This window comes from Paroedura picta, unplaced genomic scaffold, assembly GCF_049243985.1.
Source record: "Paroedura picta isolate Pp20150507F unplaced genomic scaffold, Ppicta_v3.0 Ppicta_v3_sca21, whole genome shotgun sequence".
NCBI lineage: Eukaryota > Metazoa > Chordata > Lepidosauria > Squamata > Gekkonidae > Paroedura > Paroedura picta.
In genome coordinates this window covers 3,944,152-3,960,234 of record NW_027518618.1, presented here as the reverse complement: position 1 = coordinate 3,960,234, position 16,083 = coordinate 3,944,152, and positions in this window count along the sequence as shown.

Genomic DNA, 16,083 nt, shown 5'->3' with positions numbered 1-16,083 from the left:
TTCTAGAACTTTTGTTTGATAATTCAAGAAATGGTATCAGTTTTTAAAGATATGCAAAATTTTGGCCCAGCTTCTATTTGTTTGTTTGAAACAAAAAGTCCGTCAGGAAACTCTGGCCACACTCTGGACATGCCCCAAAATGCTGTTAGAGAACAGCATGATTTTTTTTGGGGGGGGGGTTGACAGGCCCAACTCCCATTGCTGGATACCAGATCTCAGAGTATCGTCTTGGGAGAGAAAAGGCCCCCAGAGAGGTGCTGAAATCTTAGGCGGAAGGTCGCGTCTTTCTCCACGGCCTCCTCTGGGCTCCTACCTTGACCGTCACTCCTGATGGGGCAAACAGGTCAGTTCACAACAAAAGCCGGGCTCTGCTGGATCAGGCCGACAGCCCATCTGGCCCGAGGGAGTGATGACTGACCGCTTCCTTCCAGCAAGCCAACAACAGCCCTCAGAGGGGGCCTGACCTTCGTGCCAGGCCTTTACAGGACACTGCCCCTGCCTATGGAGGTTCCAGGGAGCTCTTTGGGCCAACAGCCTCTTCACAAACTGGCTCAACCCCTTTTTCAAGCTGGCGCCATCCATCTGCCCCAGGGCAGCCAACCCAGTGCAGAGATGACGGATGGGGGGGGGCAGCTGCCACTGATCTAGACCCCCCCTCCTAAACACTGCCGCGTTCAGCAGCAAGGAACCGCCTAAGGCTTGGCGACAGCCTCTTGGCTGAACATGGGACACACCCACCTTCCTCTGAGGCACCAGAAGGCCAGAGCACAGCTGGGTGCACCTCAGCGGGGGGGGGGGTCACCCCTTTAGTCCTTGTGCAGTTTCCACCCCCTCCCCCCCATTCCGGCCTGCCTCAGGCTCCCTTCCTTCTGCTTCCCTTCCTCCGGTGGCTCATATCCTTTTCCTACTGCCCCCCCCCCTTCCAGGCTGAATCTTCCTGCTCATCCTGTCCGGCTTGGAGGCAGGGAAGGGAGGGGGCCAGCAGGAAGGTCGAGGAGGAAACCCCCTGCTGATATGGAGAGCTGAGTTCGATTCCCCCTCCTCCTCCACAGGCAGCCAGCTGGGCGACCTTGGGCTAATCACACTTCTCTCAGGGCTCTCTCGACCCACCTACCTCACAGGGTACCTGCTGAGGGGGGGGGGAAGTGTGAGCCATGGAGAACTGGGTTTGATTCCTCTTCCTCCTCCACGTGCAGCCCACTGAGTGACCCTGGGCCAGTCACAGTTTTCTCAGAGCTCTCTCTGCTTCCCCTGCCTCTCAGGGTTTCTACCTTGGGACTCCTTTGGGTGGTGAAAAGCAAGGTACCAACCCCCAGCTTTGCTGCTGCTTCTGCGGCAGCTTTGGAACGGGACAAGGGCCAATGGGCCATTTGGTCAGCTGGCTCCACTGAGTGGCCCTTGGGAGACGGGGAGGAAAGGGCCCTCTCACCCATCCCTGCCCCTGCTTGTGGGGTGGGCCAGCTAGAGTGGCAAAGGCCAGGAGAGCAGGAAGGGAGGCCCTGGGGGGAAGATGGTGCGTGTTATTCTTTCTTGACTTATTTCATTTGCGTTTCACCTCGCCCCACAAGGAGGACCACCGAGTGGCTTGCTTTCCTACGTTGCTCTCCCCTCCCCCGTTTCCTCTTCCCAACAGCCTTGTGAGGCAGGCTAAGCAGGAAGGGCATGACTGGCCCGGGGTCACCGGGTGAGCTTCCGTGGCAGAAGTGGGGATTCGAACCCGGCTCTCCCAGACCTTAGATTACAAACTGAGTTTAAATGTAAGTTAGCCTCGGAACCCCACAGTGTGTTGTTGAGTATTTCCCCTGCAGGTCTTCCTAGGCAAGGGGCAGAATTAGGACTATTTTTTCTTCATGCAGCAGTAGCAAGACTTATGGCCGCTTCCAGCTGGAAGCAAGAACAGGAGGCACCCATGGGTGCAGGGGGGTGAAAAACGCAGAGAACGAGCAGGGATGGCCAGGCTATCGGCTCGCTTAATCAGAGGCCGCCAGAAGAATTTCAAAAACCTTGAGACGAGTATCTAAAATGCCTGTGAAATTTCTCTTCTAAACCTTCCTGTAACATCTGCAATACTGTTAAAATGATTTTTAAAGGTAATAAAATAAAGGATTTAAGGGGCTGCCGTCCAAGGCTGCCGGCAGAGTGCTCCACGAGTTAATTCCACATGGCATATTTGTCCCTGTCCCCCGCCCCTTGCCATCCACGTCCCTTGGTCCTCCGTGGCCCCAGCACAGCGAGAGGAGGAGAAGTTATCTCCACTCCCTTCCCCTACATGGGTCCAGTCCCCCACCTGCTCTTTCTCCTAGGCTGAAATCCCCCAACCGGCCAGGCTTTCCGCCCAGGGGAGGAGCGTTTTGGCTGCCCTTGGCTGCCTCTGACGCACCCACACCCGGTCGGCTCTCCAAGTCCCAAGCGGTTGTGGCCCCCCCCCAAGACAGAGAGGGGCTCCCCGAGAAAAAACAGCTTCTTTGGAGGATGGTCTTTGCTGAGGTCCCTTTCCGCCCCGGGCTCTGCCCACAAAATCCCCAGGAATTCCCCTCCTCAGAGGTGGCATCTCTGCTGCAGTGTCTGTCAATGAAATCCCAAAAGCACTTATTCCACAGGGGGGCTTGCCAATCTCCAGGAGCGGCCTGGAGATCCCCTGGAAACACAGCTCGTCTCCAGGCTACCGAGGTCAGCCCCCCCTCCCATAGAAAATCTCTGCTTTGCAAGATGATCTCCGTGGCGCTGCATCCAGCCGCAGCCCCTCCGCTCCCCCCGCCCCCTCTTCCCAGATTCCAAGAGCGGCAGGCATTTCCCTGCCTGGAGCTGGCAACCCGAGGACCCACACAAGGGCATGCCAGGAGGGACAGGTTCTTACCCAATGGTCTCTTGCACAGAACTTGCCTTTGTGTGTCGTGCAAACAGGCCATAAAACCCCGAGTGGAGTCAGCTGGACTCCTCAGCTGCTTTCACAAAGCATTTCCCGCCTGCCCCCCTCCGAATTCTGCCACAAGGCCCTCCTGCTATTTTTGAAGTATTGATTCGGTTCAAGGCACATTTGTCCCCCCCCCTCTTGCTTCAACCTCGTCCTTCCTTCCTCGGCCAAACTCATCCCCCTAAGGTGGAGCCATGAGTCGCTCCTCTGCCAGGGCGGAGGTAGGCCTGGGACAGGGAAGATCTCGCCCTCCCCGGACTTACTGACCAGTGGGGGTGGGGCGGAGGCTGGGAGAGGACGGGTTTTTGTGTTACTGTCCTGTTTTTAACTATGGTACACCGCCATGAGCTGGGAGAGCTGGGAACAGCGGTAAACAAATGCAGCAAACAAACAATTAATTAATTGAACAGTGCCCAATGCCTGTCCTCTGGAGATGGCATTTCGCTCTCAGGATTTGGCTGGCATGGAGGGGAGGGGGAGGGGAGGGAGCCACCCTTTTAATTCTGTTTGGGTGCTGTGGCATCATCAGGAAGTTAATATTTTAATTGTGGGGTCCTTGGGTGGTTTTGAAGACATTATAATTAGTGACCTTGAGCCCTTAGGACATGGTGTCATGGAAAGGCCAACGGACAAGGGGAAACATGCTCAAGCGGCCTCTCCCTTCTGCGAGTTATTTCAGAAGAACCTAAGAAAAGCCCTGCAGGATCAGCCCAGCGGCCCATCCAGTCCGGCCTCCCGTCTCACCCAGGGGCCAGCCAGTTCCCCTGCAGGGCCAGCCACAGGGCAGGGAGGCCGAGGCCTTCCTAAGGACATCAGGGGAGCCCTGCTGGGTCAGACCAGGGAGGGCCCATCCAGTCCAGCCACCCATCTCACCCAGGGGCCAGCCAGTTCCCCTGGAGGGCCAGCCAGAGGGCAGGGAGGCCGAGGCCTTCCTAAGGACATCAGGGGAACCCTGCTGGGTCAGACCAGGGAGGGCCCATCCAGTCCAGCCACCCATCTCACCCAGGGGCCAGCCAGTTCCTCTGGAGGGCCAATAACAGGGCAGGGAGGCTGAGACCTTCCTAAGGACATCAGGGGAGCCCTGCTGGGTCAGACCAGGGAGGGCCCATCCAGTCCAGCCTCCCGTGTCCCACAGGGGCCTATCCAGTTCCTCTGCAGGGCCACTAACAGGGCAGGGAGGCCGAGGCCTTCCCTGATAAGAATATAAAGAAAGCCCTGCTGGGTCAAACCATCCCCTGCTCAGTGCATGATCAGCCTCCAGCATCCAGGAGAAGGATCTGTCCAGTCGCTGCCTGAAGACGGCCAGTGAGGGGGAGCTCCCCACCTCCTTAGGCAGCCCCTTCCATTGCTGAACTAGACTCCTAGAGTGGGAAGGGGCCATGCAGGCCATCTAGTCCACCCCCTGCTCAGTGCAGAATCAGCCTCCAGCATCCAGGAGAAGGATCTGTCCAGCCGCTGCTTGAAGACGGCCAGTGAGGGGGAGCTCCCCACCTCCTGAGGCAGCCCCTTCCCCTGCTGAACTAGACTCCTAGAATCCTAGAGTGGGAAGGGGCCATGCAGGCCATCTAGTCCACCCCCTGCTCAGTGCAGAATCAGCCTCCAGCATCCAGGAGAAGGATCTGTCCAGCCGCCGCGAGATGGGCACTCCGCTCACCTGGCTTTCTGAATTATTCATGAGGGCTTTTCCTCACAGGAAGAGTCGTGCTATGCAGGATGGTCCACACCATTCTGTGGATACGTGGTCTCTCCTGCAATGGGCAGCTTTCTGTAAGTGAATCTTCCCCACAGAGTTGGTGTGCCGGGGGGGGGGGGGTCCTATTTGGGCTGTGCTGCAGATCTGGGTTCCAGACGTCTACACCCCCAGGCCTTGTCTGTGTCCCTCGCATGTCCTGTGCTGCGGGATGCAATCTCTCCCTCCGACTCATCCGCCTGGAGTCCAAGGAAAGGCTGAAAAGAACATGGAACAAGTCGGAGTCCGGTGGGACCTTGAAGTTTAATCCAGGGGCGAATCTTCCGTGTTCAGGCCGACCTTTAAGACCCACAAGGTTCAGTTCTAGGGATAAGCCCCCACCCAGAATGAAACTTTGTTCTGCGGCTTCAGAGCAACACGGCGACCCCCCTGAATCTACAAAGAGCATATATAAAGTAGTCAGCATGACATAATTGGGGCCCTGGAGAGTAGCAGCTGGTTTTTCTTTCTAGGCCCTCTTCCCTTCCTCCAAGGAGCTCAGGGTGGCAAATGTGTGTGTCCCCCCCCCCCCACACACACACCTGATTCTATTCTCCCTAAGAGGTAGTCAGGGTGAGAGACTTCTGGCTGGGCCACTGGGCTTGTGGCAGTCAGCACCCTCCCGCCCGGGTCTCCCAGGCCACGATCCGGCACTCTGAACACTCTCTGGAGGACAGAGCTGAGCCACCCGCAGAGTCCAGAGTCCCGGACGGGTTCCGGACTGAGAGGGACATGAACGGAGCGTGGTTAATGACAGTGCAACCTTCTTTCACGCATGATGTTGTGAGGGACCCTTTTAAAGAGAAGGAGACAAACAGGAGGGCCCAGGAAGCAGGACTTTTTATGACGGGAAGTCGAAATGACGTAGGGTTGCCAGCCTCCAGGTGGAGCCTGGGGAAACCCTGACATTACAGCTCATCTCCGGACTACAGCAATCAGTTCCCCAGGAGAGAACGGCCACCTTGGTGGGTGGGCCGTACAGAATTGTACCCAGCTGAGAGTGCCCCCCATTTAAGCTCGCCCCCCCCCAATTCTCCAATTCTTTCCTCCCCCAGAGCTGACAACCCCAGGGGAGATTTGACATTTGCTGCTTGCTGGGTCTGATCCAGCCATGAGACATTGCTAGATCTCAGATCCATTCAGCGCTGGAACATTTTGAGGGATGCTTGTTGGGTGGGAGGGGCAGGCAGCCTCTGAGCATGCCAAGAGTACTCCCCCCAAGCCCTCTTTGCCTCGCTGTCCAGGCTTCTTCCCCAGGCCCTGCAGAGTGCCGCTCACAATAGAACTTCCCGCCGGGCCAGAGCCAAGCCCAAGAGCTGCGTCCAGAGCCGCGTCTTCAAGAGACAACCACACCGTCACCCGGCGGCCAGAAGCTGAGCCAGCCTGGCAGAAGGGAGCCCATGGAGGAAATCAAAGAGCATTAATAAGTAAGTGGGGAGCAGAGGAAGGAGGTGCAGGAAGGGGCGGCAGACAAACTAAATCTTCTGCAGACGACATGCAGCGCCGGAGAGCAGCAGGAGAGAACTGGAAGCAGGCCGGCCTCGGCGTCTCCGTGTGGCTGGCCGGGACGTCGTTGTCTGTTCTGTCGAAGGGCACAGGATGCAGCTTCTTTGCGGAAGCCAAGCACCTGGGTTTGGCCCCCGGGGGCCCACTGAGCGTTGGACTGGAGGGGCCACGGGCCTGAGCCAACAGGGCTTCTCTGCCGTGCTTCTGTCTGGGGCAGGGATGCTCCGTCTCCTTGGTGCTTCGGGGGGACAGTGGGGGGGCTTCTGGAGTTCTGGCCCCACTGGGGGACCTCCTGATGGCCCCTGGGATTTGGCCCCTGTGCGACACAGAGTGTTTGACTGGATGGGCCACTGGCCTGATCCAACAGGGCTTCTCTTGGCCCGTTGGGCAGTGCTGTTCTGTCTTCTTGGTGCTTGGGGCTTCTGGAGTCCTGGCTCTGCTGGCCCCTGGGGTTTGGCCCTGTGTGTGACAGGGCGTCGGGCTCAATGGGCCATCGGCCTGATCACACAGGGCTTCTCCTGCATGTCCCAGACTGGTGGAGGTCCTCCCCTGCATCCTACCCCCTGAACAAGATGTTTGGGTGCCTGAGGTGGGCAGTGCCCGTGGGTCCCCCCTCCCCTCCCCTCCCCATCCCAGGGAGCTTTCCAGGAAGAGGGCAGCCGTGGGGCCAAAGCCGGAGGGCGGTTTCTTCTCTGCCATTTCCATCCTGCCTTTCAGGAATACCCTCCACACCGTTTACAATACAGTGCTGGTTTCTTTAAAAAAAAATTATGACAACAGTGTTCCGAAATCCAGCAAGCTGATAAAATTATGGGAAACAAAACAGAGCTCCAGATAGAAAAAACAGATAAAAGACCAGGAAGCAAAACATTTAAAAAATGCTGCTTCAGGGGGTAGCTCAGCCGGGCTGTGGGGGGACGGCTGGGCCTGATCCCAGCAGCTCTGGGGGGCCAACAGCCCCGATGGAGGGACGAAGGGGGCGGCGACTCTCAGAAGCTCAGACCCGCCCACCCCCCAAAATCAAATCTTGATGGCTTCAAAAGTGCTCCTGGACTCAAATCTAGATGAAAAACACGAACCAGTCAGAACCAGCACCTTCTAAATGTAGAAACCAAGTGCAAACGTGGGTTTGACAGCTCAGCCCCCCGCAGTCCTGCTCAGCCCCCCAAAGGGAAAAGAAGACCCTCTCAAACGCAAAAGAAAAGGGGCCAGGCATGCATCTCAGGGGAGGGCATGCGGAGGTTTGGGGCTGCTGCTGAGGAGGGCCTCTCACGTGTGCATGCTCACCAAGCCTGTGGAGACAGAGCACTTTTCTTTCTTTGACTTGCTAGGGGCAAAGCCCGTCGTGCCCAGGAATACAATGGGTGCTAGCACCCATGACTGCCTCATGGCTTTCCTGGGTGCTCCCCCTGCCCCGTTCCCCGCTGGATCTTGAGATCCAGCATGTTGGAGGTGATTAAACAGGAGACGACTCTGATCCCCCGCTCCTCCTCCACGTGCAGCCAGCTGGGTTGCCAACCCCTAGGTGGGGCATGGAGAATGTCAAGTTTAACAACTGACCTCCAGGCACAAGTTCTTCTGGAGAAGACAGCCGGGAGGGAGGGAGGGAGGGAGAGCAGAGGCCGCTCTGGGTCCCATCGGCCCCCCTACTCCCCCCCTGGACTCCTGAGGCCCCACCTCCAAACTTCAAGGAACATGCTTAAACTCCAGGTAGGGCCTGGAAACTTCCTGGAATTGGAGTTCATCTGCAGACTATAGAGATCAGCTTCCCAGGGGAGGATGGGAAGGGGCAATTGGGCTGTGACGGCTAATCTCCAGACAACAGAGGTCAGTCCCACTGGGAAAAAGGGCTCCTTGGGCCACAAAGAGGTCCAGATATGCCAGCCCCCAGTGTTGCTTGGGAGGGGCTTCACCCCACCCCACTTCTACACTAGGGCAACTCACTGGGGCAGGCTGTCCTTCCCCCCTCCCCTAACTTCTACACCAGGGCAACACATTGGCACAGACTGTACTCCCCCCCTACAGGGCCAAGCTCCTCAGTGGGCCTTCTTCTTCTGTTGCTCCTTCTCCTACTACTCTCCCTCCCTCCCTCCACACCAGGGCTACTCACTGGGGCCACCTCTGCTGCTGCTGCTGCTGCTTCTCCTCTCCTTCCACACCTGAGCTACTCAGTGGGGCTTCTTCTTCTGTTTACACCCAGCACGTTCCGTGGTTGGCAAGAAGTTGAGGGCAAAAGCTGACTCCTTATTAGCCCTTCCTGGCTGAGGGCCCCCTCCCAATAGGGGCTCAGCTACATGGGAGGGCTATTACTGGCCGAGGGTCAATCGGGTAGAGCTTGGCCCGTCATTTCAAAACTATATGGTTTACTGATATACTGCTGACTCAGGGTGGTGTACATCATGTTAACCAACATCGATAGGTAAAATTTTAATATTTTAATATTTAAAATTTTTAAAGGTAAATTTAAAATAGCATCTAATGTAAAAATCAGAAAATCAGCATTTATTTAAAATTGTCTGCATTCTAAATAAAGCTCCTAATCCTTTTTTTTTTGGGGGGGGCATTCTAGATTTGTTTGGTTCTCTCTAGTGGCCAATTTTATTTTACATCAGTTTATGTCTGGTGTAAAACGGGAGATATGCCTAACATATGCTGTTACAATATTGAATCAACCACTAGAGGGGGCTAAACACGTGCAGAATAGGGGAGACCCTGAAGGGATAGGAATGGATAAATGAGGAAAATGCAGAGAACCCTGTCCTGGTCTCAAAAAAAACTGGGCGGGGTGGGGGGAGACTGAGGGGGAAATGAAGAAAGCCTGAAGTGACAACTGGAGGCACAAAGATGCATGTGGAAATCAGGGATAAACCAAAAAGCAACACAGGGCCAGAGCCAGTTTGGTGTAGTGGTTAGGAGTGCAGACTTCTAATCTGGCATGCCGCGATCGATTCTGCACTCCCCATATGCAGCCAGCTGGGTGACTTTGGGCTCGCCACGGCACTGAGAAAGCTGTTCTGACCGGGCAGTGATATCAGGGCTCTCTCAGCCTCACCCACCCCACAGGGTGTCTGTTGTGGGGAGAGGAACGGGATGGTGAGTGTAAGCTGCTTTGAGCCTCCGCATAGGGAAAAGCGGCATATAAGAACCAACTCTTCTTCTTCTTCTTCAACTGTCCCACATAAAGACAGGGGAAGAGGACGAAGAGACAGCCTTGGAGCTTGTCTGGCCCCAGATCCTGGAGGGGTTTAAAGGCTGAAACCCACACCTCAAAGGCACCTCCCATTTGCACAACGCAAACAGCGAGGTCATTGCAAAGAAAGGAAGGAGGGGCTCTGGACACGGGAGGGCCAAGGACTTGAGGAATCACGTTCCAGACGAAGTCCCTCACTCCACCACCGATCGTTAAGAGAGCAGCAAAAAGATTGTGGTCTGTTGGCGGCTGGATGCCATCCGTGGCCAGAAGCGAAAGGAAGGATCTGGATCCACCGTCCCAAGCTGGAGGTGTTTCCGGAAGCAGAAGGCGCCTGTGCAGCCTGCCCAGACCGGAGCACCGTCCCAAGAGAGGACCACAGGCCTATCAGCCTAGAGTGGATTTGAAGGCTTTCTCCTCTGCTGAGGTGCCTTCCCCCCCCCCACATTTCCAGCTATTCCACAACTCAGAGCTGGTAGCCCCAAGTTCTCATCTCCCTATCGTGGCTGCCCCCAGCCACTTCGGTGCCCCCCTTGGCCTAGAAGGGCAGCCCCATCTGAGGCCAGAGTGAGCCTGTATGGGAAGACAGAGAGAGAGGAAGAGAATTGTCTGTCTCCCATGCAGACCAATAGGCAAAAGGCAAGGCCGGACACTCCTGGAGGGACCCAGTGGGCAGCCTCATCTGAGGCACCCTGCTTTGTGGGTTTCAGAAGCGTTTCCAGCATGGATGCCAGGAATCGTTGCCCTAAATCAAAGCGGCAGCAGCTGCCACAACCTTGGCCCGTCTCCTGGTGCTGTTCAAGGGGGTCAACACCCCACAGAGACTTCTGTGTGTTGCGGCATCCGGAGCCCTCGAAGGGGCTGAGCCCAGAGAACCCGGGGGCAAAGCAATGGAACTCCCCCCACCCAATCCCCAGAGGCACACTGTCCAGTGGAGCCACGGAGAAAGGGGGAGGCCGGCTCCTGACCCCCGAGGCCAAAGAACTGCCTCCCGAGACTCCCTGGGAAATGGGTCCCCTAGAAAAGGCCGGGATGATTTCACTCTTCTGTGTCTCGTCTCCTTCCTTTTCCCGAAGGCTCCAAGGGAGGGTAACGCTAGAGAACCGTCAATAGACTAATAACCAATTAAACCTCCATTAGGAGGGTGAGGTCACCTCTGCCGCTGCCTGAGCCAGCCACCCGCCAAGCCCTGGCTCCGGACAGCGGCCGGTGAGTCTCCTGCCCCTCTTGGTGGGCCGCTTGTGGTCGGGACGAGGTCCAGGTGGGCTTAGACTCACAGAATCCTAGAGTGGGGGGGGGGGGGCATTCGGCCACTGGAAAAACAACAAGTGAGAAGAAGGTTCAGCAGTTTCTGTGGGCCGGCTGGGAGTCGACTGTCAGTTATACAAGGAGAAGGCCAGATCTAAACATGAAGATGCAGAGGAGTCCTTCTGGCCCTCCAGGGTCTTTCTTTGCCTGGGCTGGAACTTCTCAATCTGGTGAACAGCTAATTGGACATTCATAGAATCCTAGAATCCTAGAGTTGGAAGGGACCTCCTGGGCCATCTAGTCCAACCCCCTGCACTATGCAGGACACTCACATCCCAATCGCTCATCCACTGTAGCCTGCCACCCCCTTGAGCCTTCACAGAATCAGCCTCTCCCTCAGATGGCTTTCCAGCCTCTGCTTAAAAATCTCCAAAGATGGAGAACCCACCACCTCCCAAGAAAGCCTGTTCCACTGAGAAACCGCTCTAGCACTGTCATAGTCTGAAACCACACAGCGTCCAGAGATTTCCAAATGTGATCTTTGCGTGCAGTGTTTTAACTCAGTGTTTTATTGGGCAGCCTTTTAAAATTTGAGCTAAAACATGTAGGCTTCTGAATCTAACAGGGCTGGCTTGCCAAATTGAGCCGAATCATACTTTTTGCTCACAGGGCCTGTAATGGCGATTGTTCTTGGGACTTTTCTGCAAGAAAACCAGCGCAAGTCCTGTTCTGACACACAAGCCCAAGGAGAACTGCCCCAGCTCCATCGAGAGCTAAGTCCCACAGAGAGCTGGCCTGGGAGGGGCCTTGGCAGAGTCCTGCGGTCTTTCCGCGAAGGTCAAGAGGGGGGTGGACGGAGCCCCTCCTTAGCCTGCCCCTCCCCGGATCAGACTCTCCCACACCTCCGAACGCTACAGTCACCGTTGCCAACATGAACAATTCCGATCGAGGGAGTCATGTTTGCACCTTCCCCGCAGGGAGAGCGTCTCCCTTTGATAAACACGGGCACAATGGACAGGGCGGCGGAGGGAATCAAAGAGCAGAGGCCCGGGGGAATTGCTTGGCCTCTTATCTGCAAAGCATTCAGCAGGGAGAAAAGCAACGGTGCTAGCGAGGCAGGCAGAGTCCCAGATCAGTCCCAGAGCAGAGCTGTTTCTCAAAGCCCAACTGGGGGCCGAGAGGAGCAGAATCTGGTTTGCAGCCTCCGCAGGGCTCTGGCTGACGGACAGAGGAGGAGGGAAGAGGCCAGGCTGGGCCGGACAAGACCGGGGGTGCTTTTTAGGGTGGTGAATCCACTTTAAAATGGAGGATGTGGGCGATGTCATGTGAAGGGGGCAGAATATTCAGCTTGCCATCGACTGGCATGACATGAGCCAATTTGGTGAAGTGGTCAGGAGTGTGGACTTCTAATCTGGCATGCCAGGTTCGATTCTGCGCTCCCCCACATGCAGCCAGCTGGGTGACCTTGGGCTCGCCACGGCACTGATAAAACTGTTCTGACTGAGCAGTGATATCTGGGCTCTCTCAGCCTCACCCACCCCACAGGGTGTCTGTTGTGGGGAGAGGAAGGTGACGGGAAGCTGCTTTGAGACTCCTTCGGGTAGGGAAAAGCGGCATATAAGAACCAACTCTTCTTCTTCCTCTCCTTCTTCCTCTTCTTCTTCTTAATTTAACGGGTGTGGAAATGCCCCCACATTTTAATCACTGCTTGTATTGTGGGCTTTGCAGTTGAAGGGCAGCTTTGAAAGGACTAAGACCCTTTCTGCATCTCCCCCGCAGACCGGGCAGGGTAGAGCTGGGCATTACCAATCCAGAATGCAGCCCCCCCACCCCCCTTTAAAGAAGTAAAGCTTGGCCCTTAGTGCAGAATTCCTGCCTGGATGTTCCTGTGCTTTTTAAAACTTGCTGGAATCTCCCCGTTTCGTGTCAGCATGCCACAGTGGGCAGATCTCATAAGCCATCAGCTCTCCGGTCATAAATCCAGCCAGCTGCAGGTCAAACACAGTAAAACACGAACGTCGTTATTGTCAAATGAAGCATCAGGCTGCAAATATTGCAGCCCAGTTTCAAAAGCGACATGAGGACAAACAGAGATATGGAACAGCCAACATCAGAAATGGGCTAGGGAGAGCCCTGGGATCAAGTTGGTCTCCTCCTGTCGCTGGAACGCTGGGCCCCCGTAGAAAAAGCAAAACCGGCCTTCGTGTGAATTCTCTGTCCCAGTGGGAAAGAGCGAGGGTCCAGGAGCACCTGAAAGGCTGGGAAAATTGGGGGCAGAAAAGGAGCTCTGGGGAGTCCCATCTCCCTTCTTCAGGCAGAGCGTTCAGTGACTCCCGGAGGCTTCTCCCCTGCCACAAATTCTGCTAGTCTTTAAGGTGCTCTTTTCTGCTAACACAGGAAGGGGACAGAAGAGCTTTCACCTGGGAGGGCTTTAAGAGAAGGTGGGATGTTCCAAACTGGGGTGGCCAAACTGGGTCTCTCCAGATGTCAGTGCACTACAATTCCCATGAGTCCACAGACATCTTGAGAGACCCAGTTTGGACACATGCTGGCAGGGGGTCATGGGAATTGTAGTCCACAGACATCTGGAGACCCAGTTTGGCCACATGCTAGCAGGGGCTCATGGGAATTGTAGTCTGTGGACTTCTGGAGAGCCCCGGTTTGGCCACCCCTGGTGTAGATGGATAAAGGGGCCAAGTCTTGGCCTTGAACCCAAACAGACTGAGTAGGGGGGCATTTTGATCTCCCTCATCTGGAGGTATAATCATGATAATGTCGTCCATTTATACCCTACAGGGGACCCAACGCATTTTATGTTGTCCCCTCTTCCACTTTATCCTCCCAACAGCCCTTCGAGGGAGGCAGGGCCAAGTTTGTGTGCTGGGGCCCAGGTCCCCCAGCCAGCTCTGGTGGCAGAGTGGGCACAGAGTGCCAGTCATCTGGCAGGGTAATCACGCCAGGTAACATCTCCCGAGAGCTGGGTTACATAATCGTACACCCCCGCCCGCCTTTGTTTGCTTAAATCCCATATCTGGAGGACAGAAGAGGGGAGGCGGCGTTGAGCCGCAGACCCGGAAGATGCTCCGAGGGCTCCATTTCCCTCTGGGACTCTTCGGCCTTCTGGGCAGGGCACCCGGGGGTGTTTGCATTTCTGGTAGGATCTGGGAACCTGAGGCCATCCAAGGTATTTTGGCCAACGCCCCAAGCGCTCCGTGGCCGGACTGTGGGAGCCCAGAGGCAGAGGTCACTCGCGAGGTGCCGCAGGGGCATTCCGGCCACGCCAGGCGGGGCCCAAAGAGCCCAGAGTCCCCATCCCGGCACCAGCCCCGTGGGAGCCACCCCTCAGATTCCCCCCTCGCCCTTGCGGAGCATGAGAAGTGCCCTCTCCACGACCACGGGGGGGGGGGTCTGTTTCTGCACCCTCTCACCCCCCACTTCCAGGTCAGCCACAGCCCTGCTGGCCTTGCAGGCTGCAGGAGTCCGGGAGAGTTCCTATGAGGCCAAGCGGCCTGACCTTGGAGGAAGCGCTTGTTTGACTCTCCGGGGTGGTTTGTTGAAGCTGCCCGAGTTGCTGGGGAAATGACATTTACACACAGGTGGAGGCAGGGCTGGTTCGGCCGCTTTTTTTATTGGGTTGTATTCTTATTAAACATCTGTCTATTCTCAGCCACGTTTTCTTTGGAAAACACCGAAAAGGGCTGGCGACGGCCCGCGTTGCTCCCTCCCTCCCTCCCTCCGCCCCCGCCCGGCGCCCTGACGTCCCTCCCTCCCTGAATGAAAGCTCTGCTCCAAGCCCCCCCCCCAAAACCATCAAGAAGTCCAGTGCAAATTACCGCCTACTTGGGCTGAAAATGTGACTCGTATCGGACCCAGAGAGAACATCTGCAGCATGACACAGGCCCCCCTCCCCAAATGGCACCGTTGCCTCTTCTCTCTCCCCCCCTGTGGAGAAGGAAACCGGCCTTTCCAGAACTCCAAGGGCCAATCCCTAGAAGTCTTTCTCTGTGCCGTGGGGCTGGCCTCCTACGCGCCGCCATGGGTGATCTCCGGGGCGGCTGAGATGAGCCAAGGCGCACACCCCTGATTTCATGTCCAAAATGAGACCCCTCCCCTATTTAGTGCTGTGTGGGTGACAGGGGCCAACCCCTCTACCATCTCCCCTTCTTCATCTTTACGCCCCAAGATCTCTGTAGGGGAAATATCTGGGGAGGGGACAGACCCTGGCGAGGGAGGGTCACAGGGGAGGGTTTAGCCTCCCCCACCCATGCACCCCTTTTGATGCACAGAGGAGACTTTCCGGCAGACACGTAGAAACTCAAAAAGGACTTCTCCATCCCTGTGCCCCAAGGCAGTGGGGCTGGCGCTCCATGAGAGGCTCTGTGTGCATGTCCCTCCCCGGAGTGAGGTTAACAATCCCAGTGTGCAAACATCATGCAAAAGGACCGGGGTCTTTCTTCCCTGCTCTGGGGAGAGACACCACAGTGTCTTTCTTCCCTGCTCTGGGGTTTGGAGCTGTCCACCCATTTTAAACAAAAGTGCGGAGCATCGACTCTCCAAAGCCGACCCCCCCAAATTGGTGTTGGGCTGTACACGGTGCTCTTGGACCCGAGACAGGTAACCGGTCCAGGCCTGTGCAATTGGGGTGGGGGGGGATAACTGTGGCTCCAGCCCTCCCTGTCCGGCAGGGCGCTTGTGTTTCTGTAAAGTTCTGTCCACCAGGCAAAGCAGAACGCTTCCGCCTGAGGAACAGCAGGACGTCTGACGCTCCAGGAGGGCAGGTGGCAGGAGCCGTGAAAGACGATTCCCACAGGAAAGTTTGGAACATGGAGGAGAGGAGGAGGAGAGGAGGAGAGCCATGCCAAATCCCCTCTGGACTCAAAGCCCAGTTTACACCGGGAATAGGGAAGTTCGTCCAAACATGCCTGCCTTGCAGGAACGGCGCCCCTGTTGTCAGGCAGCTCCCATCACCTTTCCTCTCTTCCGCCAGCACATTTTGAAGGCCCAGAAAGCCAGCAGGTTTCTCTCTCCCCCTCTTTTCCTCTTCACTCCTCAGCCCCAGAATTTAGTTATTAAAAGGCATGTCACTGAAGAGCTCCCCTGAGGAGGGGCTGGGTATGGGGCTTTTCTCCCCTTTTGACCCGAAATGTCGTCTTCGGTCCCCCCGCCCATCCCTCCACTCCCCCGTGCCCCAGTCCTCCACGGGAGTCACATTTGCAGCCTGTGCAACCTCGAGCTTTTAAATATAGCTATATAGATAGAAGATATATAGATAGATCTGGATATATATTATCATTATTCTTATAGAGATTTCTGCAAAATAGAGCTCTTTCCAATCTCTTCTTCCGGCTTCCTTTTTCTCGTCTCCCCTCCGCTCAGCAATTCAAACCCCTCCCGTCCCCCAAACGGGGGGGGGTATAGTAACCCCCGGCACCCACACTGAAGTGTTTAGTAAGATCCAAGCCCCCCAGAACCCCCAGCCCCCCTCCCCTTTGCACC